Raw genomic sequence first — 13,891 nt, forward strand, 5'->3', positions numbered from 1 at the left:
ATGTGGGGAAATTTTAATGAGGCCCACAGCTTTCTCCATGGCAGCATTCTAATTAATTACATTAGATAGTAGCATGGCAGGAGGTGCTCCGGCTCTGCACTACAACATATATAGTGTAATCTTTAATTCAGCCCCAACCTAGGATCCTCTATTTCTTGCTTCAGTTGCGAGTTCTGCAAGTAGTCTTGAAAGCTGCACAGCAATAAGTCAAAACAAAACTTTGGACGAAAGTTTGCAAAGCCGACTGAACTGACTTCAAGTAGACAAGAAACATCACTGCATCTGGAAAACGAAACTTGCAACTTACTCTGCTTTACCATCTGGTGTCAAGAACATATTCTACTTGGGAGTTGCATAAGTCACGAAAATAAGTACACAATTTCCTGTACTATGTTTTCCGCCATTTGAAATGACGCACTGCAAAGTAAACCAGATAAATATGCACAACTGTGCCTCACTCCAGACGACAACATGTATTATATAACAGCAATTCTTGACACAAAGACTCTTAACTTAAAAGTTCATGACACAAAGCTTACCCAGGGGTAAATACGCTCTGTGTTTGACACTTGTGAGCAAGTGCTTTGGATAGCTCTGTCTCAGTTCTAACATTCACCAACCATGAGAGAGGGAAAGAGACAGAAGAGAAGAGAAGAGAAGAGAAGATAATGAAAACAGTATGACTGGTATATAATATATATACAGCAGTAATTTTAACTGAGCTGGATGTGAGCACAATTGCTTCAAGAAACTGCTATTATTTGTTTAAAAATCTAGGTGAAATAAGGAGGCCTGGTTTGTGCCAGCCTTGTTAACCTATTAGCATGCACCTAAACTGATCCATGAACTGGTATAGAAGAAGACTAAACTTGCCACAACCGAACCAAACCTGTCCACGTAAATATTAAATAATTAAGCCACATATGTCCATCTTCCTCCTAACTAATCCACTAGATTAGTTAAAAACAAGCAATGTGAGAAATACATAACAAAAATTAAGTGTGGGGATTATACTGATATTTTGGAAGTATTTTAAAGGAATTGTATATTTTTCTTCTTCTGATGAACCATTGCAATAGCAATAATTTTCTTAAAGGAAAGGTAGTGGAACAAATTGAGGAATTTTTGAACAAATGCACCTATGTTGACATACCTAGCTACAGGAATGCACAGAAAGGTAAAGCAAACACAAAAAGAAACATATGAAATGAATAGAATTGATATAGTCACATGTGAAAACAAGCCTTTAGGCATTAAATAATATTTCCAGATCAGATTAGAAAGAATTGTAAGGAATTTTACACACTTGAGGATTAAATTGATTTAAATTTGAACCAAGCAAATATAAAACCTACATTGGCTAGGAATGTATATTAAATTATTTTCTTCATAAAATGAAAGAATTCTATGTTTAGAGAACAGACACACTATGGCACCAACAATTATGAAGTAACACGGGCTCATATCTGAGATCAAACAACGCCTCACACATAGTTTACTGAACTTTCCCCCAGAAAATGCTGAACTTTTTATTCAGTACAAATGGCGGACCAATGATCAATTTCCATCTGACCACCTAGTGTCATGGTTCCATGTGACCTGTGCCCTGCTCTGAGATGGCAAAGCATTCCTCATTTTGTTAAGCAAGAGTACATAATCAGGACAACATAACACAGATTACCTATGTCTTAAATTTTAAGAAAACTTGGCAACGATCTCTTGCTTTGTACACTTGGAACATGTGAATAACCCTTGGTGAGTCCAGAAAAAGTAAAAGTAGACTGCACAAAACTGAAGTCAGTGCAGCCCTTTTCTATTATTTTGCAATCTCCTAGAACAGGCACCCCCAAACTTCGGCCCTCCAGATGTTTTGGACTACAATTCCAATCTTCCCTGACCACTGGTCCTGTTAGCTAGGGATCATGGGAGTTGTTGGCCAAAACATCTTGAGGGCTGCAGTTTGGGGATGCCAGTCCTAGAATCAGAGCTAAATTCTCTTCTCAGATATGTAGGCATATGTCCAATTGATTTTAGTAGAAAAGTATCCATGCAAATGAGGTAAGAATTTGGTCCCCCTTCTTTTCCAAGAAAGACTAATGATCAAATAATTTCCAAGAAAGACTAATGATCAAATAATTATCTCACATCTCTGCACTTTCACAGCCTGGTTACATTGATTTGTGTCTCATAAGTAGAAATTTCCTTTGTTGGTTACAAATCAATCTTATAGACTAGGCATGACTGTACATTCTCCCCATTTCAAGCTACAAGAAACACAAAGTATGCAAACTTCTTCAACAACCTTACATGAAATACCACTAGAATTCCAGACATCCCTTGGAAAACAGGAAGCAGCATTGCATTTTCAATTAATGTGATTATTTATGGAAGCATAAGTGCCTTCATAAATGACAAATCCTGGCTAACTGTTATATAATATTCTCTTTCAGATATGAGAAATCTTTAGAGCAGCCACTCTAATTTCAGTTGAATATTTTTCAAAGTGCAGTTTAGAAAAGCAGAACTGGCAAAGGTTTGAGACTATTGGAGAACTGGACAGAAACACAGGTATCCTGTCAAAGGAAAATGCTTGCCCTGTTAGTAATCAATAGCAGGAATCTTTCTCTTCTGGGTATGAAACTTTAAGACAGATTATATTCTACTATAAAGCAATGAGCATAAAGAAGTAAAATGATCAGTCAACCTGATTTCTATTTTTCATTTTTATCCATATATATTTTCATTTAACACTACAAAATGATATGAGTGTTCTAAAGTGCTGCTACTCTTGCCAGAAAGGCAATCCTTTCAATGAGAACAGAAAGGGATTTAAACAAAGACAGTTTAACAGAATTTGCAACATACTTTGAAAAATACCAAATGCTGGTATTATTGTTACCACAACACTATATCTAAAAATAAAAGCCAAATGTAACCAATTAGTTAAAAAATGTTTTTCCTGCTTGGCCTGGGGCAATACTGTACATCTCTCTCCATGGCTAGATGAAAACAGCTGGGTCCCTTCGTCTTATCTGTTGCTTGTCTTCCTCAACATATTAGATGCCAATTCAGAACAGATAATAATCCCCTTGGTCCAACAGGAGGAAGTCCAATAGTAAAAAATGCCAGAGGTTGCTCTTTCCTGCAGTTTCCAGTTGAATTTTCCCAAGAAGCAAGCTTCATGTGCACACAAAATCAACTTGTAAGCTTGAGAAAAGAAATGTGGAAACAGGCGAATAACAATAATAATCAACACAAATCTAGGCATATAGGAGTCCTGCGCCCTTTGGTGAGTCCTAGTACTAGAAGCAACACAAACTAAGAAACAAAATTTAAATACAGTGGTACCTCTGGATGCGAACGGGATCTGTTCTGGAGCCCCATTCGCAACCTGAGCAGTGCGCAACCTGAAGCGCCGAATCTGTGCATGCTCGGTGCGCGATTCGGCGCTTCTGAACATGTGTGTGACGTCATTCGGCGCTTCTGTGCCGTTCCGGTACTTCCGGGGTCGGCGCGTTCGTATCCTGTGGTGTACGCAACCCGCAGTGAACGTAAACCAGAGGTATGACTGTAAAATAAATCACTTAACTAGACAGCCAAAATCTTGTGTTCTGCACAAAATTCACCCTAAAGAGGAATACCTAACAGCACTCAGAAGCGCACAAGAAGAGCCCATCTATTCCAACACTGTTCCCACAGGTGGCCAACCAGAACAGAAGCCCATAAGCAGAAAACCTTAGCACTCTCCCCACCTGTGATTCCCCGTATTCAGAAACATGCTGATTCCACAAGTGGAATAGAATATAGCCATTGGGGCTAGTAGCCACTGATAGTTTTTACAGCAATGCACTCCATGTGAGGCTGCCCTTGAGGCAGCGCTGGAAGCTGCAGCTCCCTAATTATCACTCACATGAATTACTGAGCAAGCCAGATAGAATTGGCAAGGCGAGTCCAATGTGTGGTTAATGTGCCCTTGTGGGAGAGGTGGGAGCCTGGTGTCCTTAGGGAGGTAGTTGTTTGCCCGCTCCTCAAGAAACCGACATTGGATCCAGAGGTCCACAACAACCACAGTAACCCTGCAATCTATGTGCATTTAACTTGTGCACATTAAGCTTAATGGGTGTGGCAAAAAAGAAAAAAGAAATCACAAAGGGGCAGGATCCAGGAAAAATGAATTTGGCAATCCTGTCCGCCATTGACAATACACGATTTTGGCTTTAGCAGTGACCAGAACAGAACCCCCACCAAGTTGCGAGCCTACTGTAGAACCCAGCTGCCCATGGGTGGATGGGTGGAAAACTGTTCTAGATGGGGCTGCACACCCCCATTAGGAACAGGCACATAGTTTGGAGGTACTTCTAGATCTATTATTGTTGACAGAGGCAAAGTAACCTTAACCAACTCTGGCCGCTACATCACCTATGGCTGTTCTTGGCCAAAATGATCCACGCACTGGTAATTTCATGACAGGATTGCTGCAATGTACTCTTCGTGGTGCTGTCTTTCGGCTTGGTTTGGAATCTGCAGTCAGTGCAGAACATGGTGGGTAGGCTGTTAACTTGGACAACTTGCCAATAACATATTATACCCATTCTGACAGAACAGCACTATTTGCTACTGAGCAAAAGTGCATGTTTGGGCATATAAAGTCCTACACGTCTCAAGATCTGCCAATATGTTATAACCAGGCAGAGATGCCCCCTTAACTATACAGCATGAGAGAGCATGGTCAATAATGACACTCCAATAACAGAATGCCCTCCCAGGTTTGACGGGTGCTGACTATGATGGTTTCCAGTGTCAGTTAAAAGTATATTTATTTGCCAAGGTCTTTGGCTAACTGTTCATTGGTGGAGATAGACAAGCTTGCCTTCGCTGCTTGTTACTACTGCTGTACCATATTGGTTTTTTATATACTTTTGGTTTTATTATTTTATTATATTGTACCCAACTCTGGAATTATTTTAATGAAGAACAAGCTAGAAATTTCATAAATAAATGACAACTTGTATCACATGCATGCAAAGTCTGAATCTGAAACTAGCATTTTAATGCAGAAAGAATGGTAGCGGAGTGGGAGCTTATTGGAGTTTCTTTAAAAATATCACTAAAATGTCTAAATTGGTCTGGCCCACTCCTGAGTTGCACTTCTCAATAAAAGCCCTATGAAATATCCAGTCCAGAATGTCAAATTAATGTTCCATTAAATGGAACAGATTTTACCCATGGTTTTGTATTGACTCTGTTCATAACTCTCATTTTGACACACTTTTCATGCACTTTCTCCCACCTAGAGTGCTTTTCATGGTCCAAAGGTATTTTCTGCCCGACTAGAGAACAATTTCACCTCCTTCTCACCTCCCAGAATAGTACTTTGGAGTCGGTCAATTCACACACAGATCATCCCTTGCACTGCTGCTTCCCTTTCTGTCAAGTTCCAGATCTTCTGTGCAGGACTAGAAGCAGATAAACATACAATTTTGTTTCAGTGGATGAACCATTGTTAAGCGTGTATTATCTAGTCCAGCAAGCCAATTATTTCTAAGGAAATTATATATAACCAAATTTGTAGTCAAATTTTGATCTACGTTGAAATTTACATAACTTCTGGTAAATATAGAAAGGCTTTCAACTGTCTTATGTTTCAGCAGACATTTGTATTTTTAAAGGGCAAATTAATTCAGAGTGTGGGACTATGGATCTAGTATGGGACAAAGTTCCTGTGCTTTAGTATTTGAACATAAAGAATTTCTTTTGCTAATGTAGCTTCTTTCATCAACAGTGCTACAACAGTGAGAATCCCATATAGAATTCCACGCAAAATACTTAATTTTGGCCTTTAAAAAAAAAACTTCATTTTATTGTTATCAACAATGATTAATAATTGCAGGGAGAGTTCTGAACTAAGGAGCCTGCTATAGCAAAGGTCCACTTACATCTACCATATTTTTTTAAAAAGTGATTTGTCTGTCTGTTTTTTTATCATTAGGTTGGGATTCTACTTGAGCTATTGTTGCCAAACTCAGCACAAGGGTTTTCAAGGTGGTGGGGGGAGGGGTGTCTGTCAATATTTGGACATTGAATCAAGACCGTGAACTGAAACATCACTTTGGTGTGACTTTGCCTGCTTTTTGGCATAGCTCCTGCTGCCTTTTGAGATATCGCCAAGCCTGGCACAAGGGTTCCTGTGGTGGGGACAGTTTTTGTTGACATTTGGATGCTAGGCACCATTTTGATTCAAGATGCTGAACCAAAATGTGACTTTGGTTTGAATTCACCTAATTTTTGGTATGCAGTCCCAAACTCATACAGTACAATTATACAATCACAATATTGTTTGGTTTCTTTAAAAAAAATCCTAGTCAGTTTGGGGCACTTCCTGCTTGTATTCACATAAAACTTTATTTATTTATTTAATCTATATACAGTACCGCCCTTCATCCAAAGATCACAGGGAGATTCACAACATTAAAATACAAAATGAGAACACAAAATACATAATACTACTAATACAAAGGCTCATTCTCATGATGCCACTCTTCAGACCTCTCGTGGAGGAGGCAAACGAGGAAGGAGAGCAGGTGTTGATTACAGAGTCTGGGAGGGTTCATATGGGCAGAGGGGGTCCTTGAGGTATTGCAGTTCTGAACCATGTAGAAAATTTTGGGTCAAAACCAGCACTTTGAATTGGGCCTGGAAACTAATTGGCAGCCAGTGCAGTCAAGCCAGGATTGGTGTTATATGATCAAGCTGTCTTGCCCCAGTAAGCATCCTGGCCACTGAATACTTCACCAGTTGAAGTTTCCCAACCATCTTCAGATGCAGTCCATTGTATAACATGCTGCAGTAATCTACCCTAGAGGTTACCAGAGGTTACCAGAGCATAGACAACAGAAGTTAGGCTATAGGGCCACAGATGGGCCACCAGCCGAAGTTGATGAAAGGCACCACACACCACTGAGGCCACTTGAGTCTCAAATGACAGCAAAGGATCTAGAAGTACCGCAAAACTGCGTGCCCACTCCTTCAGAATGAGTATAACCCCATCAAGAGCAGGCAACCTCCCATCCATCCAGTCTAGGGAAGTGCCTACTAACAGTGCCTCCATCTTATCTGTATTGAACTTCAGTTTGTTGGCTCTCATTCAGTCCATTATCGAGGCAAGACAATGGTCCAGCACATCCATGCGACACTAAAGAAGTAGAGCTGTGTGTCATCAGCATATTACTGAAAACGCTGGATAACTTCACTCAGCAGTTTCATGTAACTGTTAAACAGCATAGGGAGTAAAACGGAACCCTGAGGAACCCCACATTGAAGGCTCCACAGAAGAAGAAGAAGAAGAAGAAGAAGAAGAAGAAGAAGAAGAAGAAGAAGAAGAAGAAGAAGAAGAAGAAGAAGAAGAATACTCCCAAAGCATCACCTTCTGGAAACATCCATCCAAGTAGGACCAGAACCATCACAAATCACTTGGGTAAAAATGGAAGATGTAAATTATTATAGTCATGCAGTTGGGTATCACTCTGGGTACACTTCTATACAGAGAGAGAAACTCTGCAGGGTCTCTGAAGGGAAGGGAATAGGTTGGGAGAGGGGAAAACACACAGGTAGATAAATGGGATCATGACCATTTAGCTGATTATGAGTGAGATATATGTATTCAGTATGATACATAAATTTATTACAAATCTGTATAGAAGTGTATCTTGTTTAGTGCTAGACCTATATATCTTGGCAGAATGAGGAATGACAGAATATCCAAAATATTTTGGCAGAATGAGGAGTGTAGTTTCATAACTGCAAAAGTTTTATCTAGACGGTCATGTAGGCAGGGGTGGAGGAAGTGGGGGTGCAGAGGGTGTGGACCGCCCCAGGTGTCACCACTGAGAAGGGGGAGACAAAATGCTGGGTGGCACTCACCGTGGGGCCTGCAGCGCGCCCGAGCCACATGTCTCTCCTGGGAGAGACGTGGTAGCTTGTGCACATGCAGGCTCTGCGCTGCCCGAACCATCTGCCCACTGCCTCCCCTCCAGCTGTAAGGCGGCTGAATGGGAGGAGGCAGGCAGACTCTGGAGGCCCCCCGGTGCGCCCCACCCCTATGAGCGGCTCGCCACCCCGGGCGCGCCACCCCAGGTACCCGAGCAGCTTCCTCCACCACTGCATGTAGGAAATTACCGTTTCTGCTATACTATTAGTCTTAAGGCAGAGTCAAGAAAGTTTTATCTTAACAGAATTCAGCCAAAAAAGCAAGGCAAACTCTGAAGACCCTCAGTATGAAAACTTTGCTTCAACTCCTGACTCACTCTTTCATAAGAAAAACACTGACATTTTAGTCACAACATAAAACAGTGACGACCAATGCAAAGAAACCACACAGAATGCCTGATCCTATGGATTTGTTGTTGTTTAGTCGTTTAGTCGTGTCCGACTCTTCGTCCTATGGATTAACTTAAGAAAAAAGTTTGTACTGATGTAACCATGTTAAGTAAGGGAAGGTCGTAAAGCTCTGCTGTTTTGTCATTTTAAAACCAAGGCAAACCACTTACAGCCTTTCTAGTTTATAGCACAATGATTCTTCATTTTGCGTGCCAGACCTAAATGCCTTCTCTTAAGGAAATACTTCTAAAGATATCACATTTTCAAAAGGTAGCACATTTCCCCAGCAATTCATTGTTGTGAAACTGCTATTCTTTTACCAAACCTAAGGCCAATCTGATTTGGGAAAGGTGTATAAAATGTACTTTCGCCTAGCACCTGCTGAATAGTCTCCATATAACATCATTGATTTCAAGGGACAAGTCCCAACCCACCTATCGCTGTTCATGCCATGTTGTGACCCAAGTACTAATGCTCTGTTTTTCAAAGAGGGAATTTGCACAGGAGCCAAAACAGATTAATCTGAAGGCCCAGTTTCAAGCCTGCAGTCTTCAGAGATTGTCTTGATAATTTAGCTGGCCTTTCTACTGAAGGAAAGCTGACAATGGACTTTTTTAGATGTTGCCTTGAGACTAGTCAGCTACAACTCCCATACAAATCTGCTCTTTGTGGGCTACACACGGAATTTCTTGTGATAAGAGCCAACCTTTTTTAAAAAAGGAGAACTAGTTTTAGTTGTCCCTTGTCCCGCCCAACAAGGTTACCCACCTTGCAGTAGCACTCTTTCCAAACCCACATCATTACATGAAGACTTACTGCCTTTGCACTGGAACTTGCAGAACTATCCTGCGAACACTGCAATGTGGTAGGTGCATGCTTTGAAATGAAAAACTGGAGAACTTCTCAGTATATAAAATGCACACACCCAGACATGCTTTGGATGAGGACTCCTAGCTGTGCCTACCATCATCAGAGGAATTTACGCCAGCACAGTTGTGCCAGGAAGGGGGTGAGGAAGAGTTTTGACACAGTGCCCCAATGGTTGCTTGTGTACAAGCACTGGTAGTAGCAAATTGTAAATCATTTTAACCGGTCATAATATTGCATACTGTATTAGCAAGGTTATAAGCCATCCTGGGACCTTATGGTGAAGGGTGGGTAATAAATATAATAAATAATCCTAATAAGAAAGAATATGTCTCTATGAGGAACTGCTGCCTGATTCTATGAATTATTGTTACTGCAGCAGCTCATAGGATCAGGCTCTTAAGAGTAGGTAAGAAGGTATAGGTAAATATAGAAGCATGTCTACATGTTATAGGCTGCAACCAAAACTGCTCAAGCTTAGTTTTTATTTATTTTTGCACATAAATCCGTAGCAAGTGACATATGTAACCACGTTCACGGCTTCCACTTTCTTATGCAGATGTGCATGCATATAGTGACTTCTTTACAAGGAGCTTCTGCGGATTATTTCTAAACAGATGCAAACCACCATGCTTACTTACCTTCTGCCCTTGCCGGTTTCTCATTAAAAACCTCATCGTGGCACATTTATTTATTTAATAAAATGTATACACCGCTTGATTGTAAAAAAAGCAAACCCTTCCTCAAAGTGGTTTACAAAAAGATAAAATAATAAAACCAAGAAAAATTCAAAACTATATGTTAAAACATATGTGGAACAGACATCTTGAGCCAGACATCTTGGAGAGTGAAGTCAAATGGGCCTTAGAAAGCACTGCTAATAACAAAGCCAGTGGAAGTGATGATATTCCAGCTGAACTATTTAAAATTTTAAAAGATGATGCTGTTAAGGTGCTACACCCAATATGCCAGCAAGTTTGGAAAACTCAGCAATGGCCAGAGGATTGGAGAAGATCAGTCTACATCCCAATTCCAAAGAAGGGCAGTGCCAAAGAATGCTCCAACTACCGCACAATTGCGCTCATTTCACACGCTAGCAAGGTTATGCTTAAAATTCTACAAGGCAGGCTTAGGCAGTATGTGGACCGAGAACTCCCAGAAGTGCAAGCTGGATTTCGAAAGGGCAGAGGAACCAGAGACCAGATAGCAAACATGCGCTGGATTATGGAGAAAGCTAGAGAGTTCCAGAAAAACGTCTACTTCTGCTTCATTGACTATGCAAAAGCCTTTGACTGTGTCGACCACAGCAAACTATGGCAAGTTCTTAAAGAAATGGGAGTGCCTGATCACCTCATCTGTCTCCTGAGAAATCTCTATGTGGGACAAGAAGCTACAGTTAGAACTGGATATGGAACAACTGATTGGTTCAAAATTGGGAAAGGAGTACGGCAAGGTTGTATATTGTCTCCCTGCTTATTTAACTTATATGCAGAATTCATCATGCGAAAGGCTGGACTAGATGAATCCCAAGCCGGAATTAAGATTGCTGGAAGAAATATCAACAACCTCAGATATGCAGATGACACAACCTTGATGGCAGAAAGTGAGGAGGAATTAAAGAACCTTTTAATGAGGGTGAAAGAGGAGAGCGCAAAATATGGTCTGAAGCTCAACATCAAAAAAACCAAGATCATGGCCACTGGCCCCATCACCTCCTGGCAAATAGAAGGGGAAGAAATGGAGGCAGTGAGAGATTTTACTTTCTTGGGCTCCTTGATCACTGCAGATGGTGACAGCAGTCACGAAATTAAAAGACGCCTGCTTCTTGGGAGAAAAGCAATGACAAACCTAGACAGCATCTTAAAAAGCAGAGACATCACCTTGCCGACAAAGGTCCGTATAGTTAAAGCTATGGTTTTCCCAGTAGTGATGTATGGAAGTGAGAGCTGGACCATAAAGAAGGCTGATCGCCGAAGAATTGATGCTTTTGAATTATGGTGCTGGAGGAGACTCTTGAGAGTCCCATGGACTGCTAGAAGATCAAACCTATCCATTCTTAAGGAAATCAGCCCTGAGTGCTCCCTGGAAGGACAGATCGTGAAGCTGAGGCTCCAATACTTTGGCCACCTCATGAGAAGAGAAGAATCCTTGGAAAAGACCCTGATGTTGGGAAAGATTGAGGGCACAAGGAGAAGGGGACGACAGAGGACAAGATGGTTGGACAGTGTTCTCGAAGCTACGAATATGAGTTTGACCAAACTACCGGAGGCAGTGCAAGACAGGAGTGCCTGGCGTGCTATGGTCCATGGGGTCACGAAGAGTCGGACACGACTAAACGACTAAACAACAACAACAACAACAATGTGGAACAGGCATTATGTGGCACCATGTAGTAGTGCCAATTTATGACAATATAATTCTAGGCTGTTAAATAAATTGTTCTTCCCCTGAAAAATGCTTGGCTAGACCATTGCCTGAGCTCTCTACTTGATTAACAGAGTCTAAGTAATTTTCTTCTGGTGTAAAGGTTTCCTAGAAGCAGCAAGAACCTTCAACAGATTCCCTGCCATTCCCCACTGTTACTGTTCATCTTCTGAAGTTTACCTACAAACCAGAGGCAGACTTTTGGCTTGTGGGATGCCAAATTCAGACACGCACACACCTCGCCTCTCGCTTTCCGTTATCATTATTGCAGTGCCTCCTGCAGCACCCTCTCGGCTTGGCGCCCAGTACAAGTGAACCAGTCGCACTGTCCTAAGTCTGCCTCTGTACTAACCCCACCTCCTGTCACATCTTTGCAGTTGCACACGGTTGGATCTACATCAGAGGTGTATCCATTTGGGATGTGTTTATGGACAGGTAACACTTCATGGCACCAAGCCTGCCTTTCCTTTGCTTGCAAAACTGCACCATCAAGTCTTTTTCCTTTCTCCAATTCTACTTCACCAGGATGCTTTATCAGTAGTCTGCATAGGCATATTATTTCTCTTGTTCATTCTTATATTGTTTCAAAATTTAATTCCATTCTAGTTTTCCAGGGTCAGATTTGTTTTCCTTACAAGAATATCCTCTCACTGTAATTTTTTATCATGTCATTTTATTTATGTCAGTCTTTAAGTCAATCACAGGCTCTTCCATGTCACACCACATCACTGCAGCTTCTAAGCATTTGGCCAGAGTGTTTATGTTTACATCTAGCTTTTCATTTATTAGGATAAATTCTCCGTCCCGCTTTCTCACCTTTACTTGACACTGATTTTCTACTCTGTTCAGTTCACACTGAGCATGGAGGGAATTAAGTACTCGTGGAGCCAAGTGTTATCTGTCACAGACTGATTGACAGAAAGCACGCTGCCTGTAAGCACCGAGACGCCACAATTTGCAGAGCAAAGTGAGACCTCTGCAGTTGTTGTGCCCTCCTTGATTGGATAGACATTTACAGTGTGACTGCTGATCATGGTTAGCCCAGAGACGCCCCCCCCCCAACCGCTTCATTTCCTCTTTTCAGCTGCCACACCAGCAAGACAAAACTGGCGCCCAAAAAATCTGAAAACACAAAAAGCACATCTCTTCTAAAATGAGTATGGGAAGTGTGTTATCTACTCCTTACTGGGATTTACAACTAGACTTCTTTCCACCTGATTAACCTTCCTGCTGTTCCACAAGCACCAGTTTGGTATAGTGATTGGAGTGTTTGACTATGACTAGGTACCGTGTTTCTCATATTTTAAGTCATCCGTACAAAATAAGCCATGGCAGGATTTTCCTGAGTTGAAGAAATATAAGACATGCCCCAAAAATAAGCCGTAGTGGTGGGAGCAGGTCTGGATGGCGCCATGGAAGAGGAAGATGCCTGTCAGCGTCCGGAACCGGCTGCTGCTGCCCCTCCAAAATGTCCAGCAGCATGCACCGCGCCAAGCGCTGACCCGGCGGCGGGACTGGCAAGAGCCGCAGTGCGTGCTGCTCCAAGCCCCGACCCGGCGGCGGGACGCAGCAAGAGCCGCAGCGCGCGCTGCTCCGAGCCCCGACCCGGCGGCGAGACCCGGCAAGAGCCTCAGCGCGCGCCGCGTGGAGCCCCGACCCGGCGGGACCCAGCAGCGTGCCCTGCTGAAGCGCCAACAACGCGCGCAGCAGCAGCCAGTTCCGGGCGCCGAGCCGCAACAGGAAGAGGAGGGACGCAGCGGGACGCAGCTACAACGACAAAAAAAACCCGGCCGAGCCTTCATTGGCCGCCGCGGCTGCCACTCGCTGGTCCCTCCTCTTCCTGTCGCGCGCGCTGCAGGTCCCGACGGTCCCGCCGCTGGGTTGGCGCTTGGCGCTGGCGCTGCTCCAAGCTCCAACCCGGCGGCGGGACGCAGCAAGAGCCGCAGCGCGCGCTGCTCCGAGCCGGGATCCGGCAAGAGCCTCAGCGCGTGCCGCGTGAAGCCCCGACCCGGCGGGACCCAGCAGCGTGCCCTGCTGAAGCGCCGACAACGCGCCCAGCAGCGCAGCAGCAGCCAGTTCCGGGCGCCGGACAGGGGAGGTACCATACTGTAATTTTTTAAAAAAATAATAAGAAACCCCCCGAAAATAAGCCATAGGCTTATTTTCTTGAGAAAAAAATATTATAAGACATGACTTATAATATGAGAAACACGGTAGACAGGTT

At 42.8% G+C, this 13,891-nt stretch overlaps 2 protein-coding genes across 29 annotated transcripts in view; one reads left to right on the plus strand and one right to left on the minus strand.

Annotated features, from left to right (window-relative positions):
- Window positions 1-11,145, plus strand: part of QTRT2 (queuine tRNA-ribosyltransferase accessory subunit 2) — a 179,659-nt gene extending 168,514 nt beyond the window's left edge. Inside the window, exon 11 of the transcript XR_015949663.1 lies at window positions 11,030-11,145. The gene's annotated coding sequence lies outside the window, so the exon portion shown is untranslated. The remainder of the gene's footprint in view (window positions 1-11,029) is intronic.
- ZBTB20 (zinc finger and BTB domain containing 20) overlaps window positions 1-13,891 on the minus strand; it is a 520,201-nt gene that overhangs the window by 82,406 nt on the left and 423,904 nt on the right. For 4 of the 28 annotated variants that reach the window (XM_035115413.3, XM_035115411.3, XM_088668199.1 and 1 more), the window contains one exon: window positions 5,359-5,456. The exons of the other annotated variants lie outside the window; for them this stretch is intronic. The gene's annotated coding sequence lies outside the window, so the exon portion shown is untranslated. The remainder of the gene's footprint in view (window positions 1-5,358; window positions 5,457-13,891) is intronic. 28 annotated transcript variants of the gene reach the window in all.

This window comes from Zootoca vivipara, chromosome 4, assembly GCF_965207765.1.
Source record: "Zootoca vivipara chromosome 4, rZooViv2.hap1.1, whole genome shotgun sequence".
NCBI classification, from domain to species: Eukaryota; Metazoa; Chordata; class Lepidosauria; order Squamata; family Lacertidae; genus Zootoca; species Zootoca vivipara.